We start from the raw sequence: 23,115 nt of genomic DNA on the forward strand, positions 1-23,115 counted from the left end.
GAGACTAACGGCTGCTTTACAAACTAATTAGCAAATGTTTGTTTGCTATTAACAATGTCCGTTATAATGTGGATCCTTTATAGAAAATATTGACATTAATATATTAGCAATAGGAGGAATCAAGTTCAATGGTTTCCCAAAACTTTATTAGAGTTTCTGGATTCCTGTATTAAAAAAAAAAAAAGAAAGGCAAAAATCCTACTTTGTGAACGATGAGAAAGCTAACCTTTCTAAAGGTGGCATGATTTTGACGTAGGCAATTTTTTATTTTTACCTTTCTGCCTCTGGTAATGACACTCTTCTAAAGGTGAGGCAAGGTTTTGAAACTAGATCCTTGGAAAAAGTCAGTAGGCTCAGTTCTATTCTCAGTTCTGTTAAAAGGTTGACTGACCTGGGGGCAAGGCGGCTAATCTGACTGTGCCTTACTTTTAGTCCCTGGGAGAAAAAACAGTGGCTGTGGGCTCCTAAATTTTCCTTAAAGTTGTATGGATTAATGAGAAAGATCTCTAAAATGCTTTCAGTGGCCTAGAAAATGATTACTTATAAATATAATCTACTACTATTATGTTTGAACCATACATCAAACTGGGAGTGCTCAGCCCTTTCAAAACTGCATCCCATGATGACAATGGTTGATTTTGACATCCTTGTGGGGAAGATACAAACTACATATTAAAAAACACTTAAGTCCTTACTCTAAATTAAAAATAAAGAATTGCTATATACTCACCATACATTGTTAATATCGTTTTATTATGCAATTTTACAATTCTATGAACAAATGATTAAAAACACTAAATTTCAATCCTGGAGCTTCAAGGTTGAATCCCTTTTCTGTAAGAACCATCATGCTTTAGATACAAATGGCTTTGTCAGATCTTTCCAGTACAAGATAAGTGGATACTCATGAGTCCTGAGTATTCTCCTATTTGATCCTGGACATCAGACTAGAATTGAGAATCTTAAAATCATCAAAGCTAAGATTATTAAAAAAAAATGCCTTCACTAATTCTATAACATGGTAGACTTTGTTGCTCAACAACAAACATATGAAGCAGCTTCTGAAATAAACAGACTACATTTCACCTCATCACCTTCAGATCTCTGATCAAAATTCACTTTTACACGGATTGTGCTTTAACCATTCTATTTGATATAGCAGTAGCTTCATCTTCACCATCTCTCTCAATCTTACATTGCTTCTTTTTTTTTCTTCATGAGCCCTAACTACACCTGACATTATGTGTATTTTGTATTTGTCTTCCCCAGCAAAATGCAAGATACCTGAGTACAGACCCCTCTGCAAATTTTGTTGTTTTTTTGTTATTTATCTCCAGTGCCTATAGAGCATATAGAATGTACTTAATGAGTGTTGGCTGGCTGGATAACTGACCATGTTACTTCTGATCCCCCAAACTACCCAAAGCCTAAAACACACTTTCGAATATAGTTGGAACGCAAGGTTTACAGAAGTGGTAAATTATTATAAATACTAATCACAGTGTTTTTATATTTTTGACATCCTTATATTCCGAAACTGTTAATCAATCAATACTGGAATTTCGCAAGACTACATATTATAGAAAAGACATTTTTAAAACTCACGTATATCAGAGGCAATCTGTTTGAAAGCAAGGAAAATGTGAGGGCTCTGTTACCCCTAACCCATTTCAATGAAAGCAGTTATGCTTATACTTTTTTCTTGTTTAAATATGTCTCATTCCATCAAAGAGTTTGTGGCTTTAGCATGTTTGAAATTATTCATATGAAGCTAGTGTAAGATATTTTTTGGATTACAGTAATTGAATTTAAACATAAAATAGTTATTTATTCAGAAGACATTATGTATTGAATATTGTTCTAGGATTTAAAAGAAATAGAGTACTGATTAAATAATGAGAGCTATTACCTTTGCCTTTAAGGAGTATATGGTATAGTTACAGGTCAGAGAGTCAAAATTAATATTCATAAAATACTAAGAACACTACAAAATATCATTGAGTTAAATACAAAATTTACTGTGCTGCATATGCTATATGACTCTGAGAATGGGGGAATATTAAAGAAGGCAGACACAGGGAAATGAATGTGGAAAATTCTACATGACGTTGCAGTTAATCATTTAGTTCTGAATTAAATGTTGGCAATGACAACGAAGGTGATAAAAAAGATGTTTCAAAAGAAAAAAATGGAAAATACTAAACTATGTTTAGCATACTTTTTAAAATAAGTATTGGAATAGATGAGAAAAAAATAAATAATACTTAATATGAGAATACGAAGATTATTTTGCCCTTGAAATAAATAGATATCTGGAAAATTACGGAAAATTTAGTATTCTCTCATGATGCTGAATAAATGAGATTCCTTTCCCCTTTTTTCATGTATTAGAATGTCAAATTGGACATTACAAAGTTGCACATGAGGGCCATGCTTATTTCTGTGAATGTAAATTATGAATAAAATTTTGTGTTTACATTTACTTATTATCTCAGAATAAATATGTAGTCATGTCACTCTGAAGCAAATTTTTAAGAACGTTACTGAGTTTGATTGTTGAACTGAGATGTTAAGAATTTGAAGTTAAGGTTTTTCTGAATCTGTGAAACTGTTGTCACATGATGGAGTCCTCAGAGAAGACTGAGATTTCAAGAACCATTTGCCTTTCATTACATCACTGCAGAAATCCCAAGAGCCATATAATTACTGTCTGCTTTGCATGCTTTTTAAATCCTTGATCTTTTTGCTGTCTCCCACCTCCTCTTGCTCATCAACATGCTTGCTTCTCACCATGTGCTTGCTATCTTGCTAGTGGCTCCTCTTCCACCAACTCACATTTACTCTGAATTTCTGGGTAAGAAAGAAAATACACACAAATTCTTTAGGTTTACAACATATGACTGATTCTCATCTAGTAAAACACATTAGCTCTATTTGCATGTTATAGTATTAATTTAGACTATTATGAGATCTTTTGATTCTTTCTACATGGTGATTTATTTTGTCATTTTGGACAAAGAAACTTCCTGGGTATGTGACCTCACAAAGAGTAAGTCATTTAGAAAGTACAAGAATATGTATAGGCTAAAATTCAGTTTCGTAATAATAAATTTTTTTCATATAAGGAAACAATAACTTTAAAATGCTAATAATTATATTTAGTGGTGACCCACTTATTAGATTAATTGCTAGACCTTAAATGTGCCTTAACATAATGAACAGATAATCAAGGCATAATAAAGAATAAAAAAAAAGCAATGCTATGAATATTAAGTTGGACAAAATTTGTGCTAGATTTATCACAAATACATGTTAATAATCTTTGAATTTAGTTATTTTTTTTAATTTAGTTATTAAGTAGACTGCAGACTGCACATGGACTCGATATTTAAAGAAATCTAAACATAATGGGCAAAAAGAAGTTAATAAAATGTCTACAACTCTTCATTTCCTGTTTCTTTTTTTTTAATTTTTTTATTTATTTATGATAGTCACAGAGAGAGAGAGAGAGAGGCAGAGACACAGGCAGAGGGAGAAGCAGGCTCCATGCACCGGGAGCCTGATGTGGGATTCGATCCCAGGTCTCCAGGATCGCGCCCTGGGCCAAAGGCAGGCGCCAAACCGCTGTGCCACCCAGGGATCCTCATTTCCTGTTTCTTAATTGCAATTTCATATATTGGATAACATCTGTCATAAGATTCTAAAGACACACTCTCCCTCTTTCATTTTCAAAATTTTCCTCCAAAATCAGTGGCTGAAATAAAACGTGTGTGTGTGTGTGTATGTGCACGTGCACGCCATGTAATCATATAGTTTTACTCATGCATGCCTCCTGGATCTGATCAAGTCCAATTCATACTATTCTATTTCCATTGCACAAAAGCTTGCTTTTCTGTTCTGGAGGCTTTACATTCAGTAGATCTGATAATACCCAACCTAAGGGCAGCCTGAGTGGCTCAGTGGTTTGGTGCTGCCTTCAGCCCAGGGCATGATCCTGGAGCCCCAAGATCTAGTCCCACCTTGAGCTCCCTGCATGGAGCCTGCTTCTCCCTCTGCCTGTGTCTCTGCCTCTCTCTCTCTCTCTCTCTCTATCTCTCTCTTTCTGTCTCTCATGAATGAATAAAATAAAATCTTAAAAAAAAAAAAAAAAAACAAAACAACCTAAAAGGGAGAACACAGGTCCCATGGAGAGGAACCCAGCACAGTGGGACTTCTTTTACAAAAAAAGAATGTGGTTCATGTTGTTTGTTTGTTTTGCTTTTTGTCACAAATGGCATTGTCTTTCCCTATAACCTTTCTGGACATCTGCTATTGGGTTTACCAAGGACTCCACACAGCATCCTTATGCAAATGTGACATCTCTAACACACTGGTTTCTTGGGACATAATGGCACCCATAAACGCATCTTGCACTGCAGCCTGAACCTATTACCACGTTTTCTTTTCCTCTGTGTTTCACTTGAGACTTCTTAGTCACATGATAAGTAGGTTGGAACAGTATCCCCTGGTTTGGTATATGTTGCCTCCAAAATCTAAAGAAACAAATTTTTTTAATGACAGGGAGTACAGTTCATGGGTACTTTATTTTTACCACATGCTCCAGACCATAGACCCCTAAAAGTTTCATGCAATCCACTCTTTGGAACACTTGAAGACATCTAAGTTACCTACTACCTTCTGTCCACCAAATTTTATTAACATAATGCCATTCCTAGAGTATACCAGTGCGATGCAGAACCTATGAAAGTTGAATATAGTCACAGGAGAAAAAAGTAAATTTTACTCCAATTCTTCCCACATAAAAGCAAAGTACTTTCGATCTTCTATAGTGATTAGTAAAATTTTTAAATAAGCAGGTATTTCTTTGTAATCTTTCCCCTTCAGGAATGTGTTGGCTATTTTGAAAACTTCTTTTTCAATATATAATCATTAAAATCAACTTGAAAAGTTCTTCAGAAAATCCTTTTGGATTTCAATTTTAAATGTCTTCATCATACTACATTTGAAGGGAATTGGCATCTTGTCAATATTAAACCTACATGTCCATGAATATTTAGGTTTTCACAGAAGTCTTTCAATAATTTTTAAAATTGTGTACATATAGGTCTTTAAAATATGTTAGATTTATTCCTGGTTTCTTTAGCTTTTGTTATTCATTACAAATACTAGTTTTAAAATATATTTAATTTTCTAATTGTTTATGCCTGTACATATAAATGAGTTGAGTATGTGATATTGACTTTAAATTTCTATTACCTGTGAATAATTACACAGTTTTTTCCCCCCAATCCTGATACACTTTCATTTCTGCTTTATTTTCCTTACTCCACTGGGTAGTACCTGTTGTACAATGTTGAATAGAAGCAGGGATTGTGGATATTGTTAACTTGTTCTTGATCTTAAAGAACCACATGTTTTCCTTTGTTTCTAATATACTTGTGAAGCATGGAAATTTAGGGTGGAATTTGTGGCTTCAAACCACAAGTCATCTCCTGAATTAATATTCTTAAAACTATGTTATGTTGTATTAGAATGTAATCAGGAATCTATTTTTTGCTTATCTACAAAGATCCAAGTTAGACTTTCTTTGATTTTGTTTCACACACACACACACACACACACACACACACACGCAAGGTGAGGTAACACAGGAATTTTTGTATTTTTAAGAAAATTAGCACATATAGACATATTCTATTTATAAAAACTTCATATATATCAAGAAAAATTATCAATTCATTTTTTAAGCCAGAAGCTTCATAACTAAAACAGCAAGTTTTCACTCTGGAGCTACTTTTTAAGGGTTTCAAGTTAGGCTTTAATATATATAAATGTACTTTTTGAAAAAAAAAATCAATCTAAAGGCACTAAATTTTTCAAACTTCAATCTGATAAGCACAAATTCAATCATCCAGTGTTCTCTGGGAACTCTAAACCAGAAGTCATAGACACACATGGCTGCACACTGCATTGGGAGAATGAACCGTTTGCTAGAACTGGCTCAAATTGATGTTTAATCATCCTTTCACATGCTCTGAGTGGCAAATAATTTTTAAAAATACATAAATGAAACCATGAAGTTGAAAGTGAATCCTAAAATGTTCAAGATCTAAATACTCAGTTTAAATGTAATAATATTTAAAAACACAAATTGTAACAACTTCTCAAGGATTTGACTTCAACGGTAGATTAGTGCTTAATACTAAATACCAGAAGAAAGACATAATATGATATCTGTACCTGGAAAATGCATATGCATTACCTTAAAAGGCAAGTGGAATAAGAGTGAGGAAATATGGAGGTATTTAAAAAGTTTTTTTGTTCTATGTACATCATATTTTCTGTACTACAACTTCATAATGGAGGAAAGGGAGAAGATAGTAAAAAAGGAGATTATTATTCTTGGAATTTACATCTGATGATAGCAGTTATGGTTTCCCCTGAGCATGTTCAGAGAGCACTGAGGGTCGAAAGACAATCTCAGTGGAATTTTTTTTTTTTTCCTAAGGATAGAAACCTGGAACATTTTGGTATATAACAGAAAGGAAGAAACCAGGCTCAAAATATTGAGCTCATGTGCCAGCAAGTCCACTTAGTAGCCACATGCTTTTAGAAAAGTTTCCTAAGAAGCACTCTGAGACTCAAACTTCTTATCTGCAAAGTGAGGAAAATGCTTTTTGGCTTCAGAATGTTTTGAATATGATTTACAGTATTGTGAATATCTCATATCTGCAAGAAGAAGTAGCTATCACTAGTAGGTTTTAATACCCTCAAGTAACAGTGCCTTGCGTAGCAATAACAGGCGCTCAAGACCTCATTTTGATTTTAAAGTAAGTAATGTAATGTTGAGAAAAGAGATCATTTATGTGAAATTAATACACAAATCTGTTGATACTGATACAGTTTTTTGCAATGATTATGTTTGTTATATGGAGATAATTCAAAAGTTTTTTTTTTTAATTTTTATTTATTTACACAGAGAGAGAGAGAGAGAGGCAGAGACATAGGCAGAGGGAGAAGCAGGCTCCATGCACCAGGAGCCGGACATGGTATTCGATCCTGGGTCTCCTGGGCCAAAGGCAGGTGCTGAACCACTGTGCCACCCAGGGATCCCAATATGGAGATAATTCAGAGGAGTGCTTAAAATCACAAATTCTCAAAACTGACTCCCAAAGTAGAGTCACTGATCTATCGGGACCTTGAGCAAGGTATTTTAATTTTCTGTGCCTCAGTTTCTTCATCTGAATAACAAGAAGAAAATAACACCCACATCACAGGGTTGCTGTGAAGATTAAATAGTTAGAATGGATTCAGAGACTTAGTATGATATGAGTATTAGTTATTTTGGCTGCAGATTTGGATTTGCAAAAGATTTATTAATTTTCAGAGAATTTATAAGGTATATAATTTATTTCACTTCCTTTATAGATAAGTGCATTCTTTTGGCATAATACCCAAAGCAAATAGAATAAATAAATATAAATATATATATTTATATTTATTATAGATATAGTACATTATATATGACATTTGAGCTGGCATCTCTCTGGATTTTATTGTAAAAGAAATGTTTAATAAGAAATAGTGAAAGGGATTATAAGGGAAAGGAAGGAAACTGAGTGGGAAACATTAGAGAGGGAGACAAACTGTGAGACTCCTAACTCTGGGAAACAAAGGATTGTGAAAGGGGAGGTGGGTGGGGGATGGGGTGTCTGGGTGATGGTCACTGAGGAGGGCACTTGATGTGATGAGCGCTGGGTGTTATACTATATGTTGGCAAAATGAATTTAAATTAAAAATCTAATAAAAAAGTGAGTGGTTTAAAAAATAAAAGAAAAAATAAAAGAAATGTTTATCATAAAATGATTAGGTAGTAAATATAAGAAAATAAATATAAGAAAAAAAGAGCAAAAAGAAGATGCTATTTAGACAACATTAAGAAAAGTCAGTGTTGGGGACTGATCTTTTGTTCTTTTCCAGTGTGAGTATGTTATTTACAATTGTTTTGCTTACAATTGTTAAAATGACATAATTTGACATAATTTGAAGTCTGATATAAATTACATGCACATTATTAGTGTTAGTATTGTAAAGAAATTTTTTCAGATAACTCTGATTAAGCTACTAGTAGAATAATGAAATTATCTCCAATTTCCTGGCAAAGTTTCTTCAAAGAGAGCTTATCACAGATTTTAATCACTACTGTTATTAGAATGTTATTTCATACATTGATCCAAATTTCACAAATATTTAATTTTCCCCGAGTATTCCTAGCTCTGCCTATTGTGATTCAAACCGCACAGTGTACTTTGTGGCATGCCCCCACCACACCAGGCAGCCACTGGAAATTTTAAGATTTATGGGCTTACTTGCAAAAGGAGGGGGGTACATGCTTCCAGACCAAGGGTAGGTCGTCTCTGACCTTGTAATAGTCTATAGCAAGAGGAGCACTTTGTAGTCAGGCTGGTAGTTTGAGATTGTCTGAGATGTGGACATCCTGCCCCTAGGGAATCCACTAGCAGATGAAAGGGCCCAAGAGGCAGGGCTGGCAGGTCAAGATTGGCCTCCTAAGCATCATTAAGGAGAGGTGCCTTTGTAAACAGCTAACAGGGCTTTGCTCCTCTCTTTCTTGGATGTGCTGTCAGGGCCCCAACCCTTGGGCTGATCAGGGAAAGCATTATTTAAAGTGACTAAATCCAATATGTCTCTATTCCCCCCTCTTCTCAGACTTCTAAGGAGGTGGCTATCCTGTGGAAGGAGTGCTCCAAACCAGGAGACATGTCTTGGACCCTGCTCACAGCAGCAAGGGTACCTCCCAGAGAGAAGAATGGAGTCCAGCTCCTGGGGTAGACCAGAGGGAAGGTGGGAACCAGTGAGAGGAGACAAGAGGGAAGACCTTGGAGAGGAAGGTGGTATCACCAAGGACTGGGATCATTTACTTTCTCTGCTGGTGATCCCACAAAGAGAAATAAAAATAGAAAAGGAAAAAAAAAAAAAAAAAGGAGAAGCCAATTCTCCCTTGGAAGAGAAAACATGTGTCCTCTCACACCCTGAGTTCCAGTCTATCCTTAAGGATTTCACCCGAGAACCACTTGAGAAAGGAGTCCATGCACTTTTGACACTTCTTGCTCCATGTGGATAGATAATGATAACCAAGTTTCACAGGTAGCCAGGCCACACACCAAATCGGCCACCATAACACTTTGCTAACTTAGTGGATGGGACTGATCCTTTTCTTTACTTACCTATTCTCCTGGTTTTCCCATGGAAAGGGCAGACTGTGACTGAGTTTTGAAATCCTCATCCGTGCTCTTCTAGGATGCTGGGTATTAGAAATGCCTTATCACTGGCTTCACATTCAGGCACTCCAAAACAACATAGGCTTTAGATTATAGGGCAACTTGGGACCAAGGATGGATTGTTATATAAATAAGGCAAAAAGATGGTTTTGGTATATTAGTCCCTAGGTTGTTTATTTCCTTACTGCAGGCTGCAACCCATTAGCTCAAAAGCCATTGGGTGCTGAACTAAAATATTTACATATCTGGTTGCTTTTGAAATAACCCAAACAAGCAGATTTTTAGCCATTCAGAGCCTGCCTTCTTTGCATACTCATGAACCCTCAGCAACATCTGCTAACAATAGATAGGATAAGCCCTGGGACATAAAAACCCCAAGCTACTGCTGTCCTTCTGCAGCACTCTGACATGCTATCACCTAGACTCATAAACCCGCTCTCTCCTGAGAGTTCCCTGCCTTCCCTTCTGAGTAGCAACCCCACATGAGCCTCCCTGAGCAGCCTATGGGTAGTTCCCTAGCCCCTACAATACAAATATGTCAGAGTGTTACCCAATAAAGTTGCCACCTCATGGTCATAGCTTTTCCCTTGATCAGCCCCCAAATCCTTCAAACACCCCATAAATATGTCATGTGCATACTAATGAAAAGAAAGCTGTAAAACCTCTATTAATATAAGATGAAGCTGACTTTAGAACAAGGAATATTATCAAGGATAAAGAGGGACATTGCATTATGAAAAAGTAACCAATTCTCTAAGATGATTTAAAAATCCTGAATGTGTTTGGACACAAAAAGCTGAGCTTCAAATACATGAAGCAAATCTGATAGAATAAAAAGGGAAAATCAAAGAAATAACCACCATCAAAATTGGAGACTTCTAATTTTCCTCTTTCAATAACTGATCAAAAGGGTAGACAGAAAATCAGATATAGCAGACCCCAAAAACCTATCTACAAACTTGACCAAAATTATACAATATTCTACTGAACAACAATAAAATAAGAATTTTTATCAAGTGTACATGGAATATGCACCAAGGTAAACCATATTCTGGGCCACAAAACAAATCTTAACAAATTTAAAGTAGAAATCACACAGAGGACTTTCTCAGATAACAATGGATTAAACTAAAATGAATAAACAGAAAGATAGATGGAAATCCCCTTAAAGGGCTAGCAATTAATCAATACACTTCTATGTAATGCGTGAACCAAAAAGGTAGTCCCAAGAGAAACATTTTTAAAAGATTTATCTATCAACCAACTATCTATCTATCTATCTATCTATCTATCATCTATCATCTATCTCTTTATTTATTTATAGCAAACATACATGAGTGAGGGGGAAGAGCAGTAGGATAGGGACAAGGATGCTCCCCTCTGAGCCAGGAGCCCAAGATGTTAGATCCCAGGACCCTGGCATCATGACCTGAGCCGAAGGCAGATGCTTAACTAACTGAACCACCCAGCCATCCAATGTCCCAAAAGAAATTTTAAAAACACTTATACTGAATTAAAAAGGAAAAGACATATCAGAATTTATGGGATGAAGGTAAAGCAGTGTTTACAAGGAAAATTATAATGTTAATTACTTATATTAGAATATCCTTCTAATTATTCACCTGCCTCCTGTATTAAATTATCAACCCAAAAGAGGATTTTCTACATGTAATTAGATTATGCTATATCTCTGGATCTCCATCTAATGAAGAATGAAATCCAAAAAGTTTATCATGGTCTTCAAAGCTCTGTATGACACGACACATGATATCTCTTCCACCTCATTTCCTCCTATTTGAGGCCAGCGCTTCAGCAATAGTGTCCTTTTTATTCTTCCTCAAAACTGACAAATATACCCTTGCCCCCAGTTCTTTGCAGCTATCTCTTGCTTTGGTAGCTACACTCCTCTTTTGATGGATGCATGACTTGACCTCTCTTTCATTTGTGCTGTCAGCCCAACTCTGTTAGAGAGGCTTCTCTAACCAGCCTGGGTGAAATGCCACTTCCCTTACTTTGGGTCACTGCAATGGTATGTCACATAGACCCAAACATGATAGAAGTTCATAATTTACTCACTTAACAGTGAGCATACGAACATGTCCATGGTATGACTTTCCTCTACGACTTTGCTCAAAGTCTCAGGCTGAGTGGGGCTAGGCTATAGCATTTTCAATATGGAGCTTGCAAACTTGCTGGAGTCATTGCCATCACTACAAGTAAGAACTTGTTTTTGTGACCTGTTTTATGAGCAGGAAAACCATGAGAGCAAAGTAGTTTTCTGTTTTGTTTTATTTTGCTGCTTTTTAGGGGCCAGATCTAAGGGCTATACACATAATTTCTGCTCACATTTCTGTGAATGAAGTGCCATCATATGACTATACTTTACCTCAACTGGGAACTGTTTGATACAGCAAGCTACTTCCTCAGATAAAGGAGTATCAGTGTGAACTGTAGTGGAAGATTAGGAGTCCCTATTATGCCTTATTTTTTTGTCACAGCATTTACTGTCTTCTTCCACACTATTGCGTCTATTTGTTTGTTTCTGGTCTGTCTAGCCTAAAGAGAAAGGAAGCATCATGAGAAAGGGTAATTTGGGTACTCTACCCTTTTCCTGAAAAGTGATCACAAATGCCTTATTATTTTACACGTTGAGATGCTAAATAGGCTTAGATACTGAAGCTTTCACAATAAAATCATGGAGATATTGAATGGTAGTGAAAATAATTAGCAACATTAAAGTTCTAAAATCTTTTTGGGAAACAGAAGGTAGATGATCAAATTATTCTTAAATCTGAGGCACTTGAGGTGTATTTGGTCAATTTTATTTATTTTATTTTTTTAAAGATTTGTGTTTATTTATTTGAGAGAGAGAGTGAGAGAGCAGGCTCAGGCAGGGAGAGCTGTAGGCAGAAGGAGATGGAGAAGCAGAGTCCCCACCCAGCAAGGAGCCGATGCTGGACACCATCCCAGGACCGTGAGATCATGACCTGAGCCAAAGGCAGACGCTTAACCTACTGAGCTACCCGGATGCCCCTGTCATTTTTCTTATCAATGAGCACATGTAACTAGACTCATCGCTCTTTACCCAATATGAAGATTCTACATGTACTTCCTGATATTTACTCCTGGAGGGTAGGAAGAGTTTTCCTTGACCCTCTTAGGGTCCCTGCTGGGTTCAAAAATTAAATGACAGAGCTGGATTAATAGGAGAAAAGCATACAGATTTACTTATTATAAATTTTACATGAAGTGGGAGCCTTCATAAGGAAATGAAGACTATAGGAACAGTTGGGCCTGTGTGTTTTTACTTTAAGGTTGGTGAAAGATAGACATAAAGGAATATGGTAAGTTAACCAGTATGAAGTAATAATAATATTTATTGCATAGTGGACACTTAAGGCTTAGTTTGTTAGAATTCCTCTTGGCATCCCTTTATCTTTGAAGATATAGATGCTTCTTTTTCTCTTGGTATGGGGGAAAGAGCATCTCTCACAGAAGGGTTTTATGTCTTTTTCTCCCATACCTTAGCTTAAAAAATGCAATATATAAGAATGTCATATTTTGGGATACATTGCCCTGAACCCCAACACACTCAAATATCCAGAAACTTTAAAAATTAATTCGAGAAGTCTTCAAATCAGAATTAAAATCATTGTAAATGGTTTCTGCAGTAAAATCAGGCTTTCAGTAGGTAAGGGTAGTCCTCAGTGTCTCTCTCTACCACAGCAGAACACATAAGCACCATTTCAAGGATGAGAGCAACTAGATGTTTGACACAGGTGTGCAAGGAATAGAGGAACATAAATCATATGAAGTCAACTGCCTAAGAAATTTTCAAAAGTACATTTGGTATTATTTATATCATAAGAATCAGTAACTGCTTTTTCAAATCTATCCAGATGAAAAAGAAAACTGCAAATTTTAGAAATGCCAATCATTAGCAGATGCCCAAGGTGTGTAAGATGGTAGATGGTAGGAAAGGGATAGCATGGGAAAAGGACATTAGGGCCTAAAAAAGATATTCCAGTAATGCCTAGCTCCTGGTTTTCCAGAGGTATTAAAAATTAATGTATACCTAAACAGAAAGTACCCTGCTTGTACAATAACACAGTAAGAATACATTTCTTTTTCTGCTGGCATCACTAAAATCCTATCCACTCTTATGTGATCATATTTATCAGCTTTGGGGAAAAAAGTTACAAAGAAAATTAAGGCGTTCTTAACAGGCAAGAATGTAGAGTTAAAATAGAATTGCAGGAAACAAAGTATTTATCTTTATTTTTCTTCTTTGAAACCTGTTAATAGGTACATATACAATTATAAAATTTATAATATAAAAACATGTATTCATGAAAACCTAACAAAACATTTTTCATCAAAATCGTAGGTTTATCCCCAGAATGTATGTATGTGTGTGTATGTATGTGTATATATATGTGTGTGTGTGTGTGTGTGTTATTTATGAGTTGCAGGCTACTGTTGAGTCTTACAGTCTTCCAGTTGATGACACACCAATAGCCACTATGTTGTAGACCCTTTTTGTCAGTGTATTAGTGTTTTTCATTAGTGTACGTTATTGTTTCATTGTATTACTTACCTATGGTTTCTTTAACAAATGACTTAAAACAATGGGAATGCATTCTTTTATAATCTGCAGGTGGGAAGTCTAAGCTCAGTTTTATGGGGCCAAAATCAAGATGCCAGCAGGGCCACACTCCCTCCAGAGGTTCCAGAGGACAATTTACTTCCTTGTCTCTTCAGGCTTTGGAAACTTCATCACTGTCATCCTTGTCTCAGTTCCCTTCTTCCAACACCAGAGCAAGCCAAGTACCATCTGTCTCTGCCTCTACTTCCTTCTTTCCCCCCTCTTCTTCCATCTACTTAGGTCACATGGTCTTTCCTGTGCCAAATCTCTCTCCTCCCTCTACTAAGGACTTAAGTGATTGCATGTAGTGCCCAGCCAGATAGTACGGGATAACCTCACATTCTGAACATCCTTAACTTAATCAGGTCTGCCCTCTCTTTTTAGTCATGTAAGGTAACATTCCAGGTTGCAGAGATTAGGATCTCTATACCTTGGGTGGCATTGTCCAATTTCCACATTTCAAGAAAGTTTAGATTAAGAATTATAGGCCAAGGAAAAAAAATAGTAAATTAAGTTTGAATCAGTCCTTCAATTCTCATAAGAGTGACAATCTAATTAGTCTGATATTATCAAAATTAACATTTTTCCTGAAACTCAATGATGATCCTAAATCTGATTTATGTGTTTTTCAAAAAGGTCCATTTATTTCAAGTACCACTCACTTATGTATCCTGTAGTTAATGTCTTAAAGTGTTGGTGACTTGAACTGATCCATTTTTAAGAAAGATAAAAAAGAACTTATTGATAATTTTTCTACATTCTAGAAAGCAGTTAGGCACTATAGCTACTTTCATTAACCAAGTAGTAGAATAAACTAGAGAAAATATTACCAACTTTCCTTTCTTTCTCATGAAGAGGCTGTTATTTGAGGGTCTTCTTATTTTGCCTATTAAAATTAAATACTGGGCAGCCCGGGTGGCTCAGTCGTTTAGCGCCGCCTTCAGCTCGAGGTCTGATCCTCCCTGCATGGAACCTGCTTCTCCCTCTGCCTGTGTCTCTGCCTCTCTCTCTCTCTCTCTCTTTCTCTCTCTCTATTTCTCTCATGAATAAATAAATAAAAATCTTTAAAAAATTAATTAATTAAATTAAATACTATTTTAAATTTAAATTTGTGCAGGAGGAAGTGTTGCTAAAAAGATGCACATCTGCAAAGGTTTTAGGAAATATATGTTTTTATGCACATTGCATCAAGATGTTTAAGATTGATAAGGAAAAAAATAATGTTGATTTAATACCTTTAAGGGTAGCCATTGATGTTTTGATTAGTAATCTGGAAAGAAATGTACAAAATGAATATGAAGTTATGTTAAACGTAAATCAAATTTCTACTAGCTATTAATCCCCTGCAATATGTGGCTATGTACAGGAGAAATCTACATGCATAGGCTCAAGAAAGTTAAGCTTCCTAGAGTACTGAGCCTTGTATAATCAAGGTATTATATCTATAATAATGGTTTGTATTATGTTGAACATTGTGTAACAAAGTAAATTGCTGAGGTTTGCTATGGAAGATAGACAAACAATACTTTTTAATTTAAAAATAAACTTCCTTTGCTTCTAAGAGCTTATTAAAATCCCAATAGGACAATTATAGCAAATCATCTTACCTAGAAAAGAACATACATACATTTTATTTCATAATATTATCTCTCCTTTTTGAAAGTAGCCTGAAAATGAATTGAATCATTTTGTTTCATTATCCATTCTCTATTATAGAAAATTTGATATCTGGAGTCACAAGTTTTTTCTTGCTCAGTCTCCCTATTATATTTATAATACATGAATAGGTGGTAATAATATTTTAATGAAAGTACAACATACCACAAATACTGGAGGGCAGATATTTTCACACTTAGGCATCTAATGAAATTAAATTTGCCCTGTGGCTAGATAGTGCTGTGGAAAGAATTATAGATTTGAGGTTTTAGTACTGACTTGTTCATTTAGGAGTTGCTTCAACTTTGGGAAAACACTTGAAAATCCTCAAAATTATCTAGAAAGTGAAAGGCACACTTATGTCCATATCAAGTGCTGCAATCACATTATTGGGGGCAATTTTTCTTTCTTTCTTTCTTTCTTTCTTTCTTTCTTTCTTTCTTTCTTTCTTTCTTTCTTTCTTTTTCTTTTCTTTCTTTCTTTCTTTTCTTTCTTTTTCTTTCTTCCTTCCTTCCTTCCTTCCTTCTTTTTTTTTTTTTTTTTAAGAGAGAGAGAACAGGGGAGGGGCAGACAGAGAGAGGGAGAGAGAAATCCTAAGCAGACTCCATGCTCAGGGTAGAGTCCAATGAGGAGCTGGATCTCACAACTCTGGGGTCATGACCTGAGCTGAAATCAAGAATTGGTTGCTTAACCCATTGAGCCACCCAGGTGCCCCACACATTCATTTCTTGAACAGTTTTTTTTTTTTTTTCATATTTGTGAAGTTACTTCTATGGACCAAGCATTGTCCTTGGAACAGAGAATACTAAGTGAAAAAAATGGTGGACAATGGTACCTGGAGCTCACATTCTATCTTGTATGTGAGAGGGTAGGGAAGAGACAACAGTAGATAAATAAAATAAATGATATCCTGGAATATTAGAAAGTAGCAGTTGTTATGGAGGAAAATGCAGCAGAGCTGAAGACAAGGAGATAGGAAACCCAAGGGTGAAGGAGGAGTACTTATAATATTTAAAAAGAGGAAAAAGAAGGCCTTAAGGAAATAATATTTTTGTCAAGTCTTATCAAAGGAAAGGAGTACCCCTTCCAGATGTCTGGGGAAAGTGCATTTGATCGAAAGGCCCTCAGGCAGACCATGTAGGAACAGAGAAAGGGGACAATAAGATTACACCAGGTTGGAGTTACAAGGAATTGAGGGAAGTGCACGCAGCAGAACTGAAGACATGTGAGAGAGAATAATGAATATATTTGTGATTTCCTGTGGAATTTATCTTGATAAGGAGAGGGTTAAATAGATAAGACTGAAGCCACAGGAAATGTTGGTGGTACTCATGGACTGACAGTCCCTGTGAGGTTGAAAGATTATCAGAATCTTGTGCCAGAAGCAGTTAGCTTATAAGAAGGGGTATGGCAGTCAGAGAGGGAGATAATCGAAATTGAGTGCATGGAAGGGTTCTAGATTTGGTAATGGGTAGTTCTAGGAGCATGTTCAGTGAGTGACTGACTGAGGTTGGTGTGAAGAGGACAAACAGGAAAAGAACATTAGAGGAAGGAAGTTCATGGAAATATGATGCCAGGGTGTTGGTGTGATGCTAACTGTGGAGACAGTAGTCATTAGGCACTAAGACAGGAGTGGTGGTGAAGAATGTGATAATAAGACAGGAGTGAAAAACCTTGAATAAAGGACAGAGATGATGTGAGGTGTGTGTAGATGACTAAAAGGACAGACTGTGGCTGTGTAGTCAAATTGGCAAAGACTCAGTGCTGGGAGTATTCATAGAAGACAGAGGAAGAACAACTTGGAAGTGGAAATAGGAAACAAGAAAGACTCCTAGCTCATCTCAAGGCTCATTGCTATAGGAGGAAAAAAGTGACTACAATGTAAAAAGGTTACAGGGGAACAAAAAAAAAAAGAAAAAAGAAAAGAAAAAAAGAAAAGAAAAGAAAAAGAAAAGAAAAGAAAGAAAAAAAAAAGAAAAGAAAAAAGAAAGAGGAAAAGAAAAGAAAAGGCTACAAGGGAATTAATGTGAAGGAGAGGTCAGGTTTGGGCTTGTTGAAAAAAGTAAGGAAAACTCACAAAGGATGGGGATATAGGGCTTTCTGCTGTTGTCTAACTGTTTGCTTGAAAAGGCAAGAGAGACTTTTAGAAATGTTATGGAAAATGAGGATATAAGAAAGGATGAAAAAAAAACCAGGAGGAAATTAGAATGCAGGATGGAGATACTAACCTAGAAATGTGTATCTTCTTCAGGTGTATGACAGAAGTAGGGATGGAGGGATAGTAAAATCATTTGCACTAATTTAAAGGTAGATAGTATTGGCACAGATGTGAGTGTTAAAGGTAGAGACAGATAGATAGGTGCCTGGGAAATTCACTTCCAATGTAAGAACTGTATGAGTAAAACTGTGAACAGAGTATGTAGGGCTGTAGCTAGTCCATTAAGGTTCAAGGTCTGGAAAAAGATGGTCTAATTTGCATATAGGCCACCCTCTTTGTCAGTAGTAATATATAGTGGAGGCACCTCATAAAATATTAAACAGAAGCCACAGGTCAAACATATGCATGGTATTATGAATAGCTACCAATATTAGAGTATTTAGTGAAAATAGTAAGAATAGAATAAAATGTTAACTAATACTATTTCTGTAAAATAAAAATATATACCTACAAAGCAACAACACAGAGAAGTAAACATAAGAAAACTGTTCATGACTTTGAGATAAGAAATCTTAGTAATGACATAAGAAACATAAAATAATCCATCAGGCTTCAACAAAATGGAAATTTCTACTTTTCAAAAAAACTGATAAGAAAATTTTAAAAGTAAGCCAATTTATTGGAAATATGTACATGTGATATAGGACTTGCAGAATACACAATAAGCTATTATATCTCAATAAAAAACAATTAACTTAAAAAATGACAAAAGACTTGACCAGATGTCACAAAAGAAGATGTATGAATAGCCAATAAGTACATGATAGATGATCAACATCAAAGCCATCAGGTAAATGCAAATTTTATTATTTATTTATATTTATTTATTTATTTATTTATTTATTTATTTATTTATTTATTTTTAATTCATGAGAGACACACAGAGAGAGAGAGGTAGAGACACAGGCAGAGGGAGAAGAAGGCTCCCTGCCAGGAGCCCAATGAGGGACTCGATCCTGGGACTCCAGGATCATGACCTGAACCACAGGCAGATGCTCAACCACTGAGCCACCCAGACATCCTGGTAAATGCAAATTTTAAAAATATGAGCTATCACTGTGTACCAACTAGAATGGCTACATTAAAAAACCTAAAATACCAATGTGTGGGACCCTCATACATTGCTGCTGAGAGTGTAATATGGTTCAGCCACTTGATATTATCTTAGAAAGTTAAAATACACTTATTAATGACACAAGGATTTCACTCCTAGATATTTACCTAAAATAAATAAAAACATGCATACACCATAAGACTTCTACATTAATGGTCATAGAAACTTTATTGGTCATAATTACAATCCAAAAGGAAACTATCAAAAAGTGAATTGATAAACTTTGGTTTATCTATATAATAGAATACTACTGAGCAATAAGAAGTGACAAGAAAAAACATAAAACAAAAGCCTACTGATACATACAACAAGACGAATGAATCTTAGATGCATCATGTAGGTCAAAGGAAGCCAAACATAAAAGAAACATACAGAATTATTCCACTTACATGATATTCTAGAATGGGCAAAACTAGTCTATAATGACAGAAAAACGGTATCCAGACTAAAAGTCAGGCATATTTCTGAAAAGGGCAAAAAAGGAGTTTCTAGAGTGATTGAAATGTTCTACACCTTGATTATTATGGTGATTATATATTTTATAAAAATTTATTCAACTAAAACTGGATTTAGGTATATCTTGATATGGCTGATTAAGAATAAAAACCTGATCCTTTAGAATAGCAAAATAAACATAAGCAAAATATAGATATACAAATGGGAAAAATATTGCAACTCATATCAAAAGTACTAATCTTTTTTTTTTAAGATTTTATATTTTTAAAGATTTTATTTATTCATGAGAGACAGAGAGAGAGAGAGGCAGAGACACAGGCAGAGAGAAGAGCAGGCTCCATGCAGGTAGCCTAATGTGGGACTCGATCCCAGGACTCCAGGATCATGCCCTGGGCTTAAGGCAGGGGCTATACCACTGAGCCACTCAGGGATCCCCAAAAGTACTAATCTTTCTAATGTATAAAGTCTCACTAGAAGTTGTAAAAAAAAAAAAAGTCTAACAAGGAAAACAAAAAATGGGCACAGAAAATGAAGGACTGATTCACAGAGAAAAGGAAAGAACAAAAGAAAGAAAAGAAAAGGAAAAAAGAAAAAAAAGTGTGTGGTTATTTGGCAGTGGGGTGGAATTAGACTTGGCTTTTAAACATTTATAAATTATTCATCTTCACTGATAATTAGAAAATGTATGTTTAAAGTATCTGGAGATGACACTGTTCAATTTATCAAATTGTCAAAAATCCAAGTTAGAAAACATTTGTCTCAGAAGACTGTGGGTAGATAATCTCAGGCATTTTAGTGGGAGTGTAATTGGTATGTGGCTTTGGAGCATTCTGGAAATATCTATCAAAAATAAAAATGTAGATACCCTTTGAACCAGAAATTCTACTCAGAGGAGCTTTTTCTTAGAGATATATTCACATCTGTGCGAAATAATATGTGTAGGATTATTTATAAACATTAGTTATTATTATTACTACTATCACTAACAAAATTCTAACACAATACAGGAAATTAGAATTCATTAATAGAGCACTGGTTATCTAAGTTCTGGTACATCTATAAAATATTCAAAGAAAATCAGGAAACCCTCATGCTGAATTGGAAAGCTTTCCAAAATACACATTGGCATGAATAAAAGAAAGCATATTACAGTGTGTGCAGATCCCTGTCTTGGAAGGAAAGAAAATAGCAGGAGGTGAAAGAATGTTTTCACAGTATAATTTGTTTATGCTTTTCGGTTTTTGAGCCACATATATGTTGAAGCATTTTAAAAATTAAGTATAGTAATTTAAAATAGTAAGCTAATTGTAAAAATCACTATCTGTAACTCTAAATTAATTACTTTTACAGGTGGACAAAGGCAGTCGTGCTTCATCTCTCATCTTATTTCGGTAAAATATTTACATAATGTGTTTGATGATTCTTAATGATTTGCTCACTTCCCCCATTTAACTAGGCTATGGGTGCTACAAATCCAATTTACACATGTGTTTTGGTTTTTCATAGATTCCAAGGGTATTTTTAGCAGAGATCAGGTAATGTAAACGGCCAATTTCACAAAAAAATATTGTAAGGATTAGTGTAATGAAAACAATTAGTCAGAAACGTATAATTTTATTTCATTTTTGAATAATTGAAAAAAAGCAAACAAAAAAAAATGTGTGTACAGTATCATCTAAGACCAACGCTCCCCCCCCCCAAAAAAAAAACATTAGGCAAATGTTATTTCATCATGTATAAAGACATTTCTGCCCATATTGTTGCTATTCTTTTTCCCTGTTGACAGATGGTCTTATTATTCTGAAATATTGTGGAAACAACAAGCTAAGACATCAGCAATCAACTGAGAATACAAACAGGTTTCTTCTCATTGGTCTCAATCTGCACTTGAAAGCCAAGTGTGGTTTGTTCCCCTCCAGTTCTGCATTTTAATATTTGGGGTTTTAAATTCATCTCATGTGGTATATACTGGACAGGCCATTTGTAACAATAAAAGATTAGGGGGGAATTGTCAACAAGCAGGACTATATTTATATTTGAGCAATCTTTTTGAAAAAATTCAGTATTTCTTTAAAAACACTAACCAATTTAATGTTCGTCGGTCATCTTTGCTAAAGACAAATGTTTGTTTTGCACAAGAAGTCATTAAAACTTACAAATTAATTGCCCATAACCTAAATTCATATAATGTCCCAGCTGGCATGATAAACAGAATTTTCAGATTTTTTTTTTTTTAACCTCTATAGTAGTAAGACTTACTAACCGAGTGTTATTGATTTAGAACAGGTCAGTGTTGCCAACTACAGCATGCTATCTATCACAGTGGGAAGGAATGATCTACAACCCAGCAGTCCCCAGCAATCAATGCAGAAGCTTATAAATTTACATCATTGGCTTCTAAAACACAATTAATTCGTGCATGTTTTCCTAGCAGCAATTAGCAGCAGGCAGGAGTTTTAATGAAATAAAGTTGTGATTCCCACAGGGACTATTTATAATGAACATTACAAAACAAGAGCTTCAAACTGTTTACATTAAGAATTGATTAATAACAAAGCCATTAAGCTACATATTAGGTTACATATTGTGCCAATTTAAGGGATACTGCTAATTAAGTAATCATAATCGTTTGCATGTGGCATTTCTAATTAACTTTATATCTCTTTAAGTTTTTCCTTCAGGACCAACAGCATTCGAGTGGCATTAGCAAAAGGAACATTTAGGCCATTTCTTGGAATATTGCTTTCCAATAAAGTAGATTTCTATGAAAACACTTGGTTTAATCAGAGTAAGTGGCTTTTCAGGAGAATTATTTTGGGTTGCACCAAGTTTACTCTTGAGGGAATGAATTAACATTAGGTTAGGGTTAAGTAGGATTTCAAAATGTTTCTATATAAATTAAGTTTGGAAAGTAGTTTTAAAACTTCTGAAAAAGTTAAACACTAGAGCTGTAACGCCTAAAAGGATTATATTGATCTGTTTTTTATGTGTGTTATTTATAGAATGCTATATATGCATCTGGGAGGATTCCTAAAGATTGTTGATCCTGGTAGTAAGGGAGGGCTTGAAAGACTTTTTTTCAGTATCTGCGTCATAGGAAATGATATCTCTGCACTAGTCCCACCATCGCAAATAAATTTTGTGACCTATCCCTATTCAAACTAATTTCAATCTATTTTTTTATCACCAAACAGTAGCTTCTATAACTAGCTTATTTTTTTTCTTTTCTCTATTAAATATTTATTTAAATCCTAGTTAAAGTGTACAATATAGCAATCTCACACTTACATACAAAAGCCAGTGTTCATCACAAGGGCACTCCTTAATCCTCATCACCTATTTCACCCAAACCCCACCCACCTCCCCTCTGGTAACCATCCATGTTTTGGTGTGTTGTTCTCTATAGTTAAGAGAGCATGTTTTGGGGCACCTGGGTGGCTCAGTCGGTTAATGCCCAACTCTTGAGTTCAGCTCAAATGTGAGATTGAGCCTGCATCCAGCTGGCTCCTTGCTCAGTGGGGGGGTCTGCTTGAGGATCTTACTCCCCTTCTCCATCTGCCCCTTTCCTCCTCTTAGTCTCTCTCAAATAAGTCTTTTTTTTTTTTTTTAAGTGTATTTATTGGTTCTCCTCTTTCTCTCTCTTTTTTTTTTCCCTATGATTATTTGTTTTGTCTTTTAAATTCCACATATGGGTGAAGTCATATGCTATTTGTCTTTCTCTACTGAC

At 35.3% G+C, this 23,115-nt stretch overlaps 1 pseudogene; it reads left to right on the forward strand.

The window, feature by feature from the left end:
- LOC140639166 (ADP/ATP translocase 2-like) overlaps positions 1–23,115 on the forward strand; it is a 138,277-nt pseudogene that overhangs the window by 98,313 nt on the left and 16,849 nt on the right.

Source organism: Canis lupus, chromosome 8, assembly GCF_048164855.1.
Source record: "Canis lupus baileyi chromosome 8, mCanLup2.hap1, whole genome shotgun sequence".
In the NCBI taxonomy this organism is placed as follows: domain Eukaryota; kingdom Metazoa; phylum Chordata; class Mammalia; order Carnivora; family Canidae; genus Canis; species Canis lupus.